The following is a 17273-nucleotide window of genomic DNA, read 5'->3' as shown; positions in this document are numbered from 1 at the left end:
CCATACCCCGGTACAAACCTCCTGTAATAACCCCTGCAACCCTCGGAGTTCTCTGACATTGGCTGGTTCTGGCCAAGCTGTCATGCCCTCTACCTTGTTTGTATCAGTAGATACCCCAATTTCATAAATAATGTATTTCCTTTATGAAATTTGGCTCACCTACAAAAAGTTTGTTCTGCCGGAACACTTCCTCTAGCAACTTGAGATGCTCCACCATGGTAGAACTGTACACTAGAATGTCATCGAAAAAGACCAATACCCCTTTCCAACACATCTCTTTAAAAACACTATTCATGAGTTGTTGAAAGGTTTCCGGGGCATCACCTTGAATTCAAAAAGCCGGTCCTTCAGGCTGTTTTGTAGATATCCTCTTCCTTTCATTCTTATTTGGTGATAACCAGCCCTCAAATCTATCTTAGTTCACACCTCATCCAAAAGTGCCGGTCTTCTATGATAGGAATGGGGTATTTGGAAAACATAGTTGCTGCATTTAGTTTTCGATAGTCGAAACACATTCTCCAGGTTCCATCTTTCTTCAACACCAGAGCTGCTTTGGGGCTTGTACTGGGCCTGAATACAGCATTTTGCAACAGCTCCTCTACTATCCTTTCAATCTCTGTTTTCTGGGTGATAGCATTTCGTCGGAATACAAATGGTGGCCCACGTTTAGAAAACTTTTTTAGGGTATTCTATTTCAACAGAATAGATCAAACTTTTTATATATTCTATTTCATCTATATAAACTAAACGGCCCACTCAACTTTCTTAATTCATCCAGGAAGTCCTTCCAGGTTTTGGAGGTTACACGGTTTAAGGCCCGGATCGCATAGTTGACTTTATCGCGCCCTTTCCCATATAAAATAAGATCTGCTGCCCGGGAGATGTCTTCATCATCATCCAGGCTAATTCCCCGGCTATTTAGAAGCTCCCTGGCTTTAGATTCCAATATATTGTCCCTTTCTTTCGCTGTCTCTATTCTATTGGTGGACGGTCGTAACTCTAATATAGGGCTTTTAAGCATAAAAATCAGCTGCAATCTAGTTTTTTCACAAAGGCTGGTTGAGGCTCAGACTCAACCATCTGTGCTTTGCAGATGATCTTTTTTTTCAGCGGTGGTGATCTGAATTCTATCCAAGAGCTTACTAGTATCATGACTCATTTTAACAGAGTGTCTGGGCTTTCAGTTAATGCCAAAAAAGTAAGATCTTCTTCAGTGGTATTTCCTTTTCTTTGAAACAAACTATTTTTGAGTGTGTCTTTAATGAAGGGATTTTACCAGTGAAATACTTATACCCTCCATTCATTTCCTTTTCTTTCCAGGCTAGCTCCCTCTGTAGTCGGTGGTTGATGTAGATGAGTATGGGAAGACAATGGTAGTTTCATTCTAGGTCCCACTAATTGTTGAATAGTTGGTTTGAGTTTTTTTTTTGGATCCATTCAAGCCATTTCCAGTTGAAGTCATAAGGTACCATCCTGTTCCAGCCAGGAAGACAGCTCTATCTCACAAGTTAGCTGGATCTTTTATTTAAGCCAAAGGCTAGAAAACCTATTTCAAATGAGTTTGGGCTCCGTTAAGTTATCCTCATTTCCTGAGATAAGCGCAGTTCAACAAAACTAAAAGCTAGATATATCGTTGTAAAGTAGAGCTAGACTGCATGATTGGATTGTATAGAAGGATAAGAAGGATTTAAAAATGCCTTCTTTTTTTCTTAAAACGAAAGAAGAAAGAGAGTGGGATGGGATGAAAGTAAACGCAAAGAGCTGATTCGATCAAAGAACCTCGCAGCTTTAGTGCAACAAGCCGATCGAAAGCACTCATCTTTATCGACGAAATGCTTTTTTGTCTCTTCCTCACTAAACGCCCGCTTCCTGGCTCCTCCCTCTTTGCCTAGCAGTTAAGTAGATAGTAGGTCCCCCTGGCCCCGCAACCAAGAGTCACTCGTCGAAAGCTGACCAGGAAGACAATAACTGCTATTTCAAGAAAGCATGGTTGGAGTTCTTCTATTGACGAAGGGAAGAGGACGTCTTACTTTTCAGAGATACCTGACTTATTAGTGGACTGGTCATGTCATAGCGGAAGGTCAAAGGTGGGAAACAAGGAAACAGAGGAAATGCTTACTGGGACATAGCCTTCGGTACGAGTTGAAGGGAAGAGGTTTGATTGCTAATAAAATGAGTGGAAGAGCTGCTCGGTCAAAGGCATTCTCTCAAGTAGCAAAGGCAAGACGGAAAAGCAGGAATGAAGGTTGCTAGGTACCGCTCCGTGGTAACATCTATCGATTCCGCTATCGGGAATGTCTGGCAAGGGAAATATCTGGCTGAGGAATTAGAGGAACTTTGGTAGCACTCGGGGACGGAATCAATCAAAGAACTTAAGAAATTGCCCATACCGACAGCAGCACCCGCTTTAGAAAAAACCCTATCTCATCAGGCAGGTATACCTGACCCTTTTTTAGCTAGTTTCGGGAAAGCGGTAAGTTAAGTAAGTCAAGCCCTTCTAAGCGAAGAATAGCGGAGAGAAATGGGCAATTGAAGCGTCTTTCTGTCTATCGACGGCAGAGTCTATTGATCCTCCACAATCCGGTAATGCTTTTTCTCAATTCAATGCGGAGCGATATCAATGTACTACCTTTCCTTTATCTCAATTCAAGTCAAGGCAGGCTATCTTTGTTATCAAGAAACAAAGCTGTCTCTAGTGATTGATCTGTTTGCTCTCGCCCTTCGGCTTTGTGGTCACTCAAGGTCCTTGGATTTCGTGCTCAATCTAGTTGGAGCAAAAGTCCCGATGGATAGAATAAAAACCGTTTTTATCTGGGAAGAGTGCCTTTGGAAACCCACTGCTGAAGCCGAATAGGCAGTTAAAGCTGGAATGATGGGGGTAATCCTGCAGTATGGCATTAGTGCGTAGATTCTCAGGCAGGCTCATCGACTGGTGGAGGAGGGACACTTTACTTATTATCAAAATAGAAAAGAGCTGTATGTATACTTTAGGAAGGGGGATCAAACTAGTTATGTTGACAGACAAGAACTCCTATAAAAGCAGATGTTCCAGGTCTGGTCCAAAGATACCATGCTTGCTTAAGCCAATCCATAGGTTCAAGCGAAAGAACACTTATTCACATCAATATCTAGACCTGATGAAGATGACTGCTAGTCAAATACCTAAATCCTTTGGAATTCATTAGTAAACTCTTTTCAGAGTCATTAAAAACGAGCAACACCACGTAGGGCAGCGTCCACGCGAACTAGCCTCTTCCTTAGCAAGTCAGTGGGAGAACGCCATCGGTCAAGAGAAATGGAATCCATTGTTAAGTGGGTACCGGACCCGGTAGAATTGGCATCACTTCCTTCACTCCACAGAGGACTCGGGATAAGATCGTTCCCAAGCAGAAGGAAAAGCTTTCGAACTAGGAGTCAGAACGAACTCATGAAGCTATCCTTCTTCTATTGCTACTTTCAGAGAGAGAGAATAGGTCATACGAAAGGGGACCCACCTTGAGAAGGGTGTCCCATTGCGGAGTAGTTAAACGAGTATTTTGGTATACCACTTGTGCACCTAAACCTATGCTTAAGCTTACTAGAACTTCAACCTCAAGTTCATTAACATCAATGCGTCTCATCTTCTTGAACCTATTCTATGGATAAATGGGCACCATCTGTCTCCTAAGGGCAACTATCCATCCCTTTTTCTTTCAAGAATGCGGGTACCGTAGTAGCAAAGCAAGTGAAATATGCCAAAGGGAACCGCTCGGATATAGACGGCAAGGAAAAACGTCGGCTAAAGAACAGAACTATTCTATTGTATTGATGGCCCCGAAAGAAAGTGGATCTATGAGTGGAGGCCATCCATCCCTTTCTGATGAAACCTTTGTTGCCCTAGCTTGAATTGAAGGTTTGGCTAAGGATGGGGATCCGGTGTCTTCATCTATACCATCAGAGAAGAAGGCTTGCCAAGAATGGACAAAGGTATGATTCTAAGAAATCTAGATTTGAAAGAAGGAAGCACCCGAGGAGCAATCAAACGAACATTTCTACGAGTGAACTCGCTAAAGCTGAAGATCCACCATCCAATTTAGGCATTAGGCAGAACTCTCTCAATCTAGGAACTAGCTCCTATCTCGATGATTCCATTTCTCTTTTTCAGAGTTAGCTTCTTTCCTATGGTAAAGAGTACTCTTGTTTCCTAGTCGAGGGATAATCAAGTCATTTCGAAAGGGGATTTATCCGTTCCCCTAGCCATCGAGCAACTGCGAGAAACACCGCGGCCGTGCCCCCGTCGCTCGCCGGAGCAGCCGTGCGTGGCGTACCAATTTTTTATCTGGTGGATCTTGTCTGTTCTTTTGAAAGTGTTTCTACAAACGAGTGAGGTAAACCCATCTCGGTCGAATAATTCGTATCTTTAGACCATTCAGAGCCGTTTGCATTAAGTGTTGGGATTTAGTTTGTTGTCATTACCCTCAACTTCATTGCCGTCCACCTCTTGCCGTGTTATTGGCTAGAGAAAGACAATCGATTGTACTACTACAGTGTTGAGTACCCCAGTTGCTCTGCGGGTGATTATGCCCTAAATTCTCAGGAGTGGTGGAACGGATTGCTCCTATCTAGGGTTTCCTAGCTTGCTTTCCTAGATTTATCTTTATCTATCTTTCCGAGATGACCAACTGCTCTTTCTTGCCAATCTACTTCAGATTTATTAATACTTTCTTTGCTTTTCTTTCACATTGGGGTTTAGTGGCAGCAAGAGGCAAGCAACTCTCTTCCGGCAGAAGCTAGCTTTGTTTACACGCTTACCTTTCTCTCCATGAATGTAATGAGCCCTATTTAGTAAGTGGGGCAAGTCAGGCAGTAGATAGCTAATATGAACGGATCTTGCAATGGATTATGCCAGAGTGAACTATTTCATCTTTTTATTGTAATTCAAAAAGCATTGGAAATATGCATCATCGATGTGAAAAGCCATTGCTGGGTGACTCGCACAAGTACTTTCTTTTTGAATGAGGAAAAGAGGCGCATAATCGATTCCGGATTGCCCGGTGCCGACTTCCTTTCTTAAGCCAATGCACGCGGGACAGCTGCTAGAGCTCGAGGGCTTTCCCTTTCCTACTCCGATGATGCATCAACAGCGGGTACTTGCCTGTTTACATTCTGTGCTCCTTGAGTCGCAACTCATCCCTGCCGTCCTCATGCGCCGCACTCGCCGTCTTCAGCGCCTACTCATTTATTGATAACAGAGGGGACCCCAGGCACATTGAATGGAATTTCATTGATGGAAGCTCAGGATTTGCTTCCAAATCTGCCACTTTAGGAGTTTTCTTTTCCGTAAGCCAATATCGGCCTAGAAGATCGCACAATCAGTGGGGTAACAAAGATCGAACCCTGGGCTGCCGTTCCAGTACAAGTTTTTACCGTTAGAATAGGAAAAGCCGGGTCAAGAGGGAAAAGGAACCGTGGCACTTCACGTAAAGAGAAGCTTTGTCTGAGCTGAGAAATGCTCTGGCTAAACACCTTCCTCCGAGCAAACGCAGACCTATTCATTCGCGTGGCTTAAGAAATAGGAAAAGAACGACCAATTGGGGTGGGGTAGGCACGGCAGCTTCTCTAAAGCACGGCAGCACTGAAGCACATTTATCGCGGGTTCACATATAATATTTGTAGGGTCACCAGACCTAACAAGTGGAGTCATGGTTCCGCTTGACCTGAAAGAATGGTTGAGAGCCCCTAGCCGAATGAAACAGATCGCGCATTCTTTTCCAACTGAAGGTGCACTTTTCGCTGTTAAAGTATCAATTCACCACTGGCCATATGAGAAACTTAACTATCTTGAGCTTGAGCTCGACAAAGACTATTTCTAGGAGATAGACGCTGTTTTGCCTCACTTTGATCCAGTTGGTTCTTGAACAGGAAGGGGGATAGGTAGGTGGAGGATGCAACGAAAGGTCTCACTGGCTGGCGCCAGGAGGAGATATTGAAGGAAGAAGTGGTGATTAGAGAAGAATGGCAATGGCGTAGATCATTCTTAATTCCATCTTTTCACCCTTCCGCACCCCCTATTTAGTAAGTGGAGATAAATACGAATTTATATCCGGTAAGCGCTAAGAAAGTAAGAGCGACCTAAACCCTATCATTTATTTTTTAGAGTAAGAAACACCGGTTTTGAAAGAATCAATGGTTTCGCAATCCATTTCCGCTTAGGTCAAGTTTCCTCAACATTATGGGTGAGGTGGAAGACCAACAGCATCAAGCTCGGTGACAATCAGGTAACAAACAGCTCGCAGTCATGTCTCTAAGCAGGGATCACCTTCTAGTATTATGAATATGGTACCTACCCCTATTTAATGCTGTCTACAGAGAGATCAGAGAAAGCTAGCACTAGAGCTGGTAGAAGAAAAGACTAGACTGCCGGGACTTGATTTCTCTCTCCATGTTTATCTATGTCAATTCGATAGCGCTTAGTACTGGATTAGAGGAAAAGGGGCTGCTGAGGCTGGTGGATAAGATCAAGCCTTGCCTTTTCCCTTTTTAAAGTGGGCATCCTCTTTTCTTTGGAAAGTAACTAGACAAGACCTGGCGAAAAAGAAGGGTTGGTTCGGTGAAGTTCGCTATTATAATTGTTCAGGCGAGAAAGTCTTTCGAAATCAAGTTATAGGAGTAGCTTACCAGCGCCCTCTTCTTCACTGCCTGTGTCAGACCCGCGTAAATGATCTAATGAGGGTGTGTTGAAAAACACTGTTAATAAGATAGTCCTATTCGTCTAATTCTTTCTTATTTTGGTTTTCGTATCACTGCTTCCGTTTTCTTTCAAGTCCTAGGCTTCGCCCTTTGTTTGGCTTCGATTCCGGAAGTACCCATTGTTTCAACAAACCCACCTTGTTTGTTTTTAGCAAGGGATGCTGAGTCAAGTTAGGTGTCCTAGGCTAGGCGCAATCCTCGTTTCAGTACTACACTAGTGGTATGACCTTCGAAAGGCGGAGAAAGTGGGGTTCAGGGCTTTAGGGCATACAATGGGTTATGGGGTCCATGGTACACGGATGCGCTAACCAGCGAGAAAACGCCTAGCGCTTAACTCATCCGGTGTGGGTCTATTTCTCCCTTCGGGTCCTGTACACCTGTAAAAAGGAAAGGAGATAAGTTGTTTCTCTTTAGAAAGCTAAGTAAGGCTAAAGCTCTGTTTCCATTCCTATTTATAAAAAAGAATGCTAGCACGACTTTCAAATAACCAGAAAGGAGTGTAGGATTGATTCCTCACATGATACGCATTTCCATCTAATCTAGTTGGGATTTAGGTTCCTGCTAGGCGAGATATTATTTAAAGACAGCTGGAGGTACGAATTACCCGATTGTGAACGCTTCTTACTCGCAGGAATAATCCCATTGTGTCCACGTATCCACACGATTGGTTTCTGAACCAGAAGTTCATTCATTTTTGATCGAGAAACATGGCGCAGGTGTCAGATTGGAGTGATTATTGAGACGTGGTATGAGCGAACAGAATGATTGGGGACTTTTTTTTGCCCTTTACCTACACCATGTAGACCGGAGGATTACACAGAATCCCATTGGCGAGTTTCAGACAGCTAGGTTATTCAAGAAACTTGGAATACCAACTCCAATGCTTGGCTTGCTGAATCAGCATATGGATTACTTCATTGAATTTCTCGGCCCGAGCTCTTGTGATTGGTCCACTTGGCAGGTGGAGTGGATCCTTAGCAGGTTCATGTGTTCCTTGTTTACGTAGCTCTTCTATTGGATCACGTAGCCCCTCCGTTGGATTACGTTGCTCTGCCCTTGGATTACTTGAGTCATTTCTGGGTTTACTTGGCTGCTCCGCAACATGTTGGTTACTTGATCCTTCGCTTTGTTTACTTGGGAGCCCAATACTTATTGGTTGGGAAAATTACCTTCCAAGGAAAATGATCCTCCCACTGGACCGAAAAACCCATATATTCCCATGGGAATGGGTGGTGCTGAACAAGCAGGCAGGCCCAACGTTGTTTATCTTTACTGCAATCCTGGTTAGGTAAAAGGAATTCCGCAGCAGCGGGTACGTGATTAGTTATCAACTGCCGGTACACAGCGAAGCAACGGATTGCTATAGAACTTCAGGATCGATTGTATAAACTTTTTAGAGCAGCATAGGGCACCCAATCAGTCTATTTTCTTTGATGCAATTTAGAGAGAAAGAGCAGTGCGAATTAGAAAAAAAAGAGAATCTGGAGATGATTCCAAAAATAGATACATAGACATCTAAAGTAAAGGGATGTATACATTATTCCTATATATATCATCTATCTATGAAAAAAGTAAACAGAGTTCGTTTAATGCCCTGGTTCTGTAGACAACGTTGTGTGAAACAGTAATTAGTATGCATCATATGTTTACTGTGGGCTACAAATTTTTACTACATGCGTCCCCTTACTATCCAGTACATGGAAATTAAGCTATAATGTATTTATTTAAACCCGTGTAGTTATACATCCTCTCTTTGGCAATTTTTTGCCGACTTATAATTCTAGTTACTGTCCTTCTTGTTCATGTAGTGCCTGCCTCTCTCCAAAACTCCTTCCCGCACTTGATTGAGCAAAAGATGCAGCTTCACTAATTGAGTTAGGCACCTGCACTTCCACTGCAGCTCTGAGTTCATTCTTCAGACCCAAAAGAAATTGTGTCACCAGCAGCAGTCCTCCTACATTCAGATCATACAATTTAACCTAGCGGAGCGGATTCAACTACTTAAGATATTCTTCCTCAGAGCCAGTCTGCTCTCTATCATCATCTATCGTCTAAATAAGTAAATAATGACACCGATATAGATCTTGTTGAGGACCCCCATCCAAGCCATAGGAAAGAAAGCCGCTGGAGTGCGACGCTCAAAGCAAAAGTAAGTAATAGGGAAACAAGGTTCTATTAGGCTTGCAGGGCTGCTGCTCTTTGAAAGACGAGGTCTAGTGGAAGAGGCGGGTCGGGCAAGTTGAGTACTCAGATTCGGCGCTAGCTTGACATCTCTCTTTGAATCTGAAACCTGACATGACCATTGATTCCGCCTCCATTGCCGGAAAGGATAACGATGGATCTTTAGCTAGCTCGTAGGCAGAGGAAAGGTATACGTTAACAGATAAGGAAAAGTGGATCCGCTACCAAATACGTTGTGGAGCCGTGTTCTCCAGGGAGGTTTGAGGGTTCTTGGGATGGGTTCTATGTTGCTCCCCATTCATTTCCTATTAATAAGGAGATATGTAAAGCCAGTCATTCTATTAAAGAGAACTTCTAGTGGCAGATTTTAGATGGTAATTCGGTGCGATTGTTATAAGACCCTTGGCTCGGTGGGACTGCATTGAATAGAAGGCCTATTCCTATGAACATGTCAGAGCTGTTGGAAGGTTTGTCTCTCTCCCACTATCTCATTCCTAATAGGGATTGGCATCTTAGTTTATTAGCTTTTTTTCTCCCTGATGAGGTGGTGCGAGAAATTTCAGTTGTACCAATTCCTAGAAGCATCTGTTCTGATACTTTGACATGGGGGTCTTCTGTTCACTCTGATGATTAGGATGAAGGAAGTATACAGGGAGGTCTGCCAGCCATTTAATGAGGAAGGTGGTCTTCATTTCTCTTGCGTATGGAAGCTTAAGGTCATTCCCTGCATTCCCTTTTTTTGGTGGAAAGCTTATTGGAATAGACTTCCGTGCAGAGAACGAACTTCTTGTCTCAAGGAATTTGCTCCCATTGTCTCAGTGTTTTTTTATGTTTGTGAAGGGGTAGTGGAGGACATAGACCATGTTCTGGTGAAGTGCATAGTAGCTAATCAAGTGTGGATGGTTGGTCTTCCTGAACTCTTTGAGCTGGAGCTTTGGACTCTACGAGGTATTGGGTGCTTGCCCTATTGAGAGTATCTTACATTCTCTCTTCACCAGACAGATAGACAAATAGGCAATCCGATAGAAAGATTATGGCTTCCTTACTATCAGCAAGCTCCCACAGGCGATGAACTGCTTCTGACTTCTTCATTCGGTTTGTAGCCATACCGTATAGAGTGAAAATGCCTTTTTTTGAAGTAGCTAGATTCAAGCAAGCATCCTAGCAAAACGATCTTTTGACAATGGGCTCTGCCCAACACTGGGACTGACTGACTTTATACAGAGATAGAAAAGGCTGCAATCCAAGTTTGATAAGCCCTCCTTATCAAACTTGGAGAATTGGAATACGTAGTCAGAAAGTTCGTATCGTCCCCTTACTTTATCATACCTATATCGATAATTTGTAGCTATATGATTTGGTTTGGAGCGTTTTCCAATAGGGCACCACTGATAGTCTGATAGTTACCCTCTTAAAGTGCCACTATTACTACAATGACATTAGTTATCAACCGGGATGCTCTATGGTTGATAAGGTTGGCCCTCGGCCCCCTATCAACGTCTATTGGTCACACAGGTTATGACTAAACGCTCCTAACCCCTTCGTAGGGCCTGACGTATTAATTAGCCGACAGGATGGCAGAAACAAACATTTGAAGACAAGCAACTGACATCTCGGATCTTGCCATTGCCAGGAGCATGGATGCCCAGAATGCCCTCAGTCTATGTCTGTCTATATAGGCTTTAAGGAAAAAGGCAAGTAAGCCGTAAGCCAAAAATCAAGGCTTTTAAGGACCTTTGACAGCTTATAAATAAGCTAATAACAGATCTTTTGCGTCTTTCGAGATGCGAAGAGAAGTAAGAAGGTTTACTATTGGGATAACGAAGATATGACCATATTTCAGATCGATTTTCAACAGACGAGATCGGATAGTAGAATAGAGAGAAGGATTTGCTGCTTTCTTAAAATGATAGAGAGTCAGGAGAGGGTCTATGTTAATAGAGCTCTTTAGATAGGGAGAGGAAAGACGTAACTAGACCGCGGAAAGAATAGAATCTTTTACCGCTACATCCGCTGGAGAAGAAAACTCAGCAAAGGAGATTCCTATCCTTTCTCTAGTTGAAGACTAATCTGGATATTCCCGAAGATGCTTGACTTCGAGTTCTTGGAGTGACAGCTTTATTTGTAAACAAGGGTCCCTTACTCTATTACTTTTCCACTTCATTGATCTGAAAGAAGTGACAGAAGAAAGCTACGGGCATATACCCCTGCCCCGGGGGAACAGGTGCCACCTCAATAGCTATATTCTAAATCGTTAAGCCTCGCAACCCTTTCCTTTGTATCGGACCTTTCCCGCTTTCCTTACTTTCCTTCCTCACTCAAACTTCAAAAAGTCCTTCCATGAATCTAGGGAAGGAAAACCACCTCTGACTTCACCAAGTCTCCCTTTCTTTGGTCGAAGGCTTCAGGTCAAGATCCTTTTTCCTATCTATTGAAGATGCAAAGAGAGATGCTTCTTCCTCTTCAAGTTGGAAGTGCAAGAAGAAATGCGGTAAATAGGAGTTCCATCTACCACGCACTCGCCCCACACTCCAGCTAACTTCAGCATCCATACTCAGCTAGGAGGAAGGTGTCGGGGACACTATGAACACACATGTACTTGGTTGACTTCACGTCCCGTCTCACAACCGGGTAAGATCAAATAAACAAACAGCTTGCTTGCCCAATCCCTATTGAGAGGATTTCTTGAGCTTGAACTTCCTTTTGTAGCTCCGCTCACAAGGACTTCTTTTCATCCGCAATGAAGCTTATACCACCACTTGGTCAGTAAGGCCTGATTCAAAAAAAGATCAATCACCCCCTTCCCTACTTCAATGGAAAAGGGGGAATCGCCCTTTCACAGCCGCCCCTCCACAAAATTTATACCTATCCTTTCGCCTAAGATGATCACGAACGAAGACAGAGAATTGTGTAGATACGAGGAGGAAACGAACCAACCCGAAAAAACAAACAAAAGGGAATGAGAGAAATGATCGGAATGATTGAAGAAAGAAAGAGAATGGAGGCCCCTTTCCTTTCGCCCAGGGGGCATCGTCGTCGGGGACAGGCTTCGAGGGTTCTTCCATATCTAGATATAGAGATAGATGATGATAGAGATCTAGATCTTTCTATAGATAGATCCTTTGAGAAATTTCTATTGATCCGCTTTCAAGATCTATGAACAAGAGAGATCCAAAAAATCTCCATGTAAAAAAAAAGAGATGAATAGATAGGGCTGAGCCGATAGCAGGACTGGGTACGATGATGGGGCGAGAGAGGGAAAAAACCCTTCGGGATGGATCGGGAAAAGTGACCTCCGGCTCAGCCCACGACTTCCTTCCCTTCGCATAGCTCAGGTGACTCCCTTCCCCCTTTTTTCCCAGAATGAATTAGCCCGACACGACGAATCCTGCCCTCCTGTCTTTCTTTCTCATTGAATGAACCACTGCCTGGGACGCCCCTATGCCTATAAATTCAATGATTTAAGGGCCCCGGGAGGAAACTTCGGAAAGAAAGCCTACTGGTTGGTCTGGTTGTCCCCCGGCGGTGCCCGGGCGGGCCTCGGTTCAATCTTGCCGATTCTACCTAGACATGGCTCAAAATGAAGGGGTAAGGCCAAGTGTTCTTAAAACAAAACTCGAAGTGCACACTTCGGAGCACGGTCTTCCGTTAGGTCCTTTACGGACGACGAAAGCCCCTTGGCTATACTCTACTCTTCGCCTCCGGTTGTTCTGTTCTTTTCTTTTGGCTTGGCGGAGCTGAGCTGGGTTCCATTACACTCTGTAGGAAATGCATAGACAGTCCACGCAGCAAACCGAGGCCCTGCGTGCGCCGTACGTACCGCCTATGAATAATAGGTAGCCCCACCCCAGGCAGAGTTTGTGAGCTGTGTAATAGGCGACCATTTCGCGCGGTTCGGGGGGCACTTGAATAAGCCGCCGGCACCCGGCTGCGTCTTTACCCCTATCCAATTTTTGGGCCAATTCCCCCTTCGTACTACCAAAAAATGAGATTCTTGCCGAATCCGAGTTTGCTGCCCCAACCATTACAAAACTAATACCTATTCTGTTTAGTACTTCAGGTGCTTCTCTAGCGTATAATGTAAATCTCGTAGCGGATCAATTCCAACGAGCCTTTCAAACTAGTACTTTTTGTAATCGACTCTATAGCTTCTTCAATAAACGCTGGTTCTTCGATCAAGTTTTGAATGACTTTCTAGTCAGATCGTTCCTGCGTTTCGGATATTCAGTCTCATTCGAAGCTTTAGACAAGGGTGCTATTGAGATATTGGGCCCTTATGGTATCTCGTACACATTCCGACGATTGGCCGAGCGAATAAGTCAACTTCAAAGTGGATCTGTTGTGCGAAGAGTGCGTTATGAACCGTGGCCGCTTACCTGCTTTGGTTGGTGGGGGCGGCTCCTCCGTTGTGGGTAAACGGGAAACCCGACTCTACGAACCCGAGGAAAGGCTGCACAGCTTCCGTAGGGGCGTTAAGACCGGAGCTTTTTGTTGTGCTAGCAGGAATGCAAGTGAATGAATCCAATCCCATCCCCTTTAAAATCGGCGAGGTAATACCTTATTGAAGTAGGGCACGCTACGGCAACACAGGACTGACGGGGTGGGGGCTTGCTGTCTACTTGGCGAGCCTTCACTGCCCCCTTCTGTAACTTCCCTTCTTTCGTCCGTCCACGAGGCAGTCAAAAGAAAGAGAGAAAGGGGCGGCTATAACGCAGGAGTCGTGGCGGTTGTATGCCACAAGGTCCCTATAGACAAGGGGACAAGTGAATCATCACTTTTGGGCGCAGGCAGCCCTCTACCATCCATCCCATTGCATTCCTCTCGTAGAGTACTGTACCGTCTCAGACCAGATACATCTATGGAAAGAAAGGATTTCATAGAAAATCTTCATTTTTCTATTTTTTTATCCCCATGCATTCCGTTATTCCCGTAACTATGGATTGATTGTCCCTACCTAACTAAATGGTAGTGGTCTAGGGAGCGCAATTGCTAGAGCACAGGAGAATGAAGAGTAATGATTTAAGCAAGAGCAGCCGGACGGACTACTATAGTCAGTCTAGTGACTACTATAGTCTTTTCTTTCTTTGTAGTTAAGTAATAATGTTTGGTATAGCAGCCTTTCCGAGCGAGTCTCTTGGATCTCCTGTAAACCCCCATGATGTGGTAAAGGGAGGATATTAGGGGAAGCAGTGAGTGGAGATTCCCCTGCGGAGAGCCGGATGAGGGGAGACCCTCACGTCCGGTTCGGAGGGCGGGGATATCCCGAGCCTACTATCATTATGCCTTTGCAATGTTACTTGGTTCAACTCCATTTGTGACCTTTTCTCGTATGTGGGACTCTCTATCTTCTTGGGTAGATTCTAGATCGTCTTTCATTTTGTTAGTGAGTAGTTTTCTTATTAATAAGTCAAGTCAAGAGTAATAAGAGAACTGTAGGAGCTTGCCAGGACGGCTTGGTAAGCAAGCTACCTGTTATGTAGGCGCCAACTCCCAGTTCTTTCTCTTCTTTCTTTTTGATTTTTTATTCTCGTTTTTTTACTAAACGTATAATCTCTTTTCCGGGGAAGGGGTAACATAGACGGAGGCACATGTAGACAGATACAGACTTTTTCAATCTTTTGCCTAAGCGAAGTAGTTGATCCCTCCGAGGTAAGGGCGAATCGAGACCGAAAGCTACTAATAAAATAGCATAATCTGAACACATAGCTGAACACATAGTTTAAGTAGAAACTTTTAAAGCTCCCTGGTCTCGAAACGGCCGGCTTTGGTTCAGCTCTCGGGGCCACCTTACACACTAATAAAATCGTCAGCTTCCTTCCCCACTCATCGCCCTCACTTTAAGACAAAAAATCCAATTCGATTCAAAGATCGGAATCATACCTCCAGCGGGCAAGGTCGGCTCAAGAAATGGAAGTTGTGAGATGGAAAGAAAACCACGAAAAAAGAACTGAATTAGGGATCAATCCATACGCGGCTTGCCTTCTCCCCTTCCCCATAGTAAGCCAGCCAATAGTACCCTAACTTAAGAAGTTCTCTTAGCTAGCGCATGTCCATTAATGTGACCACCGCATGCTCCTGCATGAGTTTCATGAATGGTTTGTTTTCGAATCCTATCTCTCTGGGGAAAGGTATCTTTTTTCAATTCGAACAACGGTATCCCTACCTGGCAAACTATCCTCGTTTTCGAAGTCCCTAGTTTTGTCCTCTGCTGTAGTATTCCGGTTAGTAGACGGCTTCCTTCATCGGAAATCTAGCCAGTGCTTTCCATTAGGTGTGCAACGAAGGATAGCCTTGCTTTTCTTCTGATTCTAATTCATTCCAAAGATAGAGACAAAAGAACGGTAATTATTGAATCGGACTTGGCTTCTTTTTCGGCATGGGCAAAGGTTTGGCAATTCCACCATTAGCAAAGGTTTAATCGGTTGACGGTATCCTTGGCGAAAGGCACCTGGTGAGAGTAGCTGCTGCTGCTGCTGTGCTACCTCCAACTATGAAGTTCAGCACATGAACAATACAGAGTACTTTGTTTCCAAAAACAATACAGAGAACAAGACCACAAGAAAACAATTTACAAGAACGACTTTTAGGCAGCAGCATCTGGACAACAGGCTTAAAAGCTTCCAGAATAATGATAGCACAGACAGCCGAAACAATTTTCCTAATATTTCTTTAACTTGACCTTTTTGCAGTACATCTAACAGCATATAGGGGAATGCCTTTTTTATATTACATTTGCACCAAACCAAGCTATTCTTAATACTAATTCCTTTGCATAGATACTTTCAAAAGTGCTGAGAATAGCAACAGAGAGAAAACGCTGTTGAAGATATCACAATTGAATTACTAACCTGGTACTTGTTCATAGATTTTCTAGCATCTTCAATAAGCTTTGATTCTTACTCAAGTAGTTTGGTTTGTAGTGTAGTTTTTTTTCTTGACTCTAGTAGTGTAGTTAGCATGCCTTCCGTTCCTTGCGTGCTTATGCACTTTTGAATTAAAGACGACCTTTCAATTCATTATTGACTAGATAAAGTAGTATTAGTTAATATACGCTGATTCAGACAAATCAAAAATAAGAGACAGTCTTTTTTGATACTGTATGCTGGGACAGACCTGTAGGTGAGCACAAGCACAGCCAGCCTTCCACCTCTTTATACTTATGTTTAGCAGTGTACCTGGTCTTACTTCTTTTTCAGTTTACGCTTGTGTCCCAAGCTTGCAAGTTCGAAGAAGAGTATTGTATTGACCTGAATCAAGTTGTTTGCCTACCCGCCGTTATGTCTTAGCTAGGAATGAGCTGTGAACAAAATCGAAATAGTTGTTACTTGAGTCGATAATGACTTTGTGTCGGTTTGCTATTTTCTATAAATTGGACTGGTACCATGTATTGTAACATAAGCTTTTGTATAAGAGCTGAGATGTAGTTAAGATTACACTTGATCCTCTCTCTGTTTTGTTGCTTCCTTCCATTATCTCCAACAACTGGTATCAACACTAGGAACCTTCACGGTCAGGGTTGATTTTATTAGACCACTATGAACACTTGTAATTGGTTCTTTCTACTTCAGGCATGGTTCTCTCTAGTTAGTGGAAGAGTGTACAACATAGGGATTGGTATCAGTCACACATTTAAGAAAGAAAGTGAAAGGGGAGGGCAAGAGCAGTTCGAAGGTCAATGAAATGATAAAAAACCACCAGGTCGAGTTCGCTTCTCCCTTCCTTTTGGTGTTTAGGATGTGAAGTTGATATAAGAAGAGAGGAAAGGGGAACTGCGCTAAATGGATAATTTCATCCTGGTGATGGGCTATTCCAATGGGCATGCATCTGAGATATGGGCTTTGAGCGTAGGAACGCCCACCTTTACAAGAGCTCAGTTCTAAGATTGTTTGCGCGCAGGCACCACTACTATTCTGTCTTTTCTTGTTATGCATCCGGTCCTATAAATCTTTTTTTTCTGACCGGAGGAAGAGAAATAAAAACGTCACTTCGCTCGCCTTGGGGGACCTAATTAGGAGCTGATTGATTTCTTTAATAGATATGAAGATGCCTTGAATGAACCCAAGCAAGCCGAAATAGAATACTATAAGTATGAAGTGGACATCTATGGTTTAATTGGAAACATCTCTTTTCTATTTATATTTTGCCAGTGCCTCCCTTTGTGGCAGAGCGAGCGCCTTGACTAAGATAGATTGACTCTTTCATTCTTTTTTTTAATTCTGGTTCCAATCATTTGAGGAAAACCCCCTTTGGCATCAATGAAACTCTGTTATATAGGAGTTCAAAAACCTCATTTCGTTTGAGAGATAGTGGAATTTCTTCTTTCAACACGTACATCGACGAGGGTGTCGATGACTTGAGTGAGG

The sequence above is a fragment of the Triticum urartu genome, chromosome 3A (genome assembly GCF_056163025.1).
Source record: "Triticum urartu cultivar PI428250 chromosome 3A, HENAU_Tu73, whole genome shotgun sequence".
NCBI lineage: Eukaryota > Viridiplantae > Streptophyta > Magnoliopsida > Poales > Poaceae > Triticum > Triticum urartu.
Note: the sequence above shows the minus strand (reverse complement) of the source record.